Source organism: Petromyzon marinus, chromosome 1 (assembly GCF_048934315.1).
Source record: "Petromyzon marinus isolate PM22_M1 ecotype Great Lakes invasive population chromosome 1, UKy_Petmar_22M1.pri1.0, whole genome shotgun sequence".
Classification (NCBI taxonomy): Eukaryota; Metazoa; Chordata; class Hyperoartia; order Petromyzontiformes; family Petromyzontidae; genus Petromyzon; species Petromyzon marinus.
This window is the reverse complement of record NC_133667.1, coordinates 9,310,276-9,311,102: the sequence shown is the minus strand read 5'-3', so window position 1 is coordinate 9,311,102 and position 827 is coordinate 9,310,276.

Here is an 827-nt window from a genome sequence, read left to right as displayed (position 1 = left end):
TCCTCTCATCTCCCATCTCTCCCCACTCCTCTCATCTCCCATCTCTCCCCAACTCCTCTCATCTCCCATCTCTCCCCAACTCCTCTCATCTCCCATCTCTCCCCAACTCCTCTCATCTCCCATCTCTCCCCAACTCCTCTCATCTCCAATCTCTCTACAACTCCTCTCATCTCCCATCTCTCCCCCACTCCCTCCATCTCCAATCTCTCCCCAACTCCTCTCATCTCCCATCTCTCCCCAACTCCTCTCATCTCCCATCTCTCCCCACTCCTCTCATCTCCCATCTCTCCCCACTCCTCTCATCTCCCATCTCTCCCCAACTCCTCTCATCTCCCATCTCTCCCCAACTCCTCTCATCTCCCATCTCTCCCCTACTCTTCTCATCTCCCATCTCTCCTCCACTCCTCCATCTCCCATCTCTCCCCCACTCCTCTCATCTCCCATCTCTCCCAAACTCCTCCATCTCCCATCTCTCCCCCAGTCCTCTCATCTCCCATCTCTCCCCAACTCTTCTCATCTCCCATCTCTCCCCAACTCCTCTCATCTCCCATCTCTCTCCAACTCCTCTCATCTCCCATCTCTCTCCAACTCCTCTCATCTCCCATCTCTCCTCCACTCCCCCATCTCCCATCTCTCCCCCACTCCTCTCATCTCCCATTTCTCCACACTCCTCTCATCTCCCATCTCTCTCCAACTCCTCTCATCTCCCATCTCTCCTCCACTCCCCCATCTCCCCATCTCTCCCCCACTCCTCTCATCTCTCATCTCTCCCCACTCCTCTCATCTACCATCTCCCCCCCAACTCACCCATCTCCCATCTCTCCTCC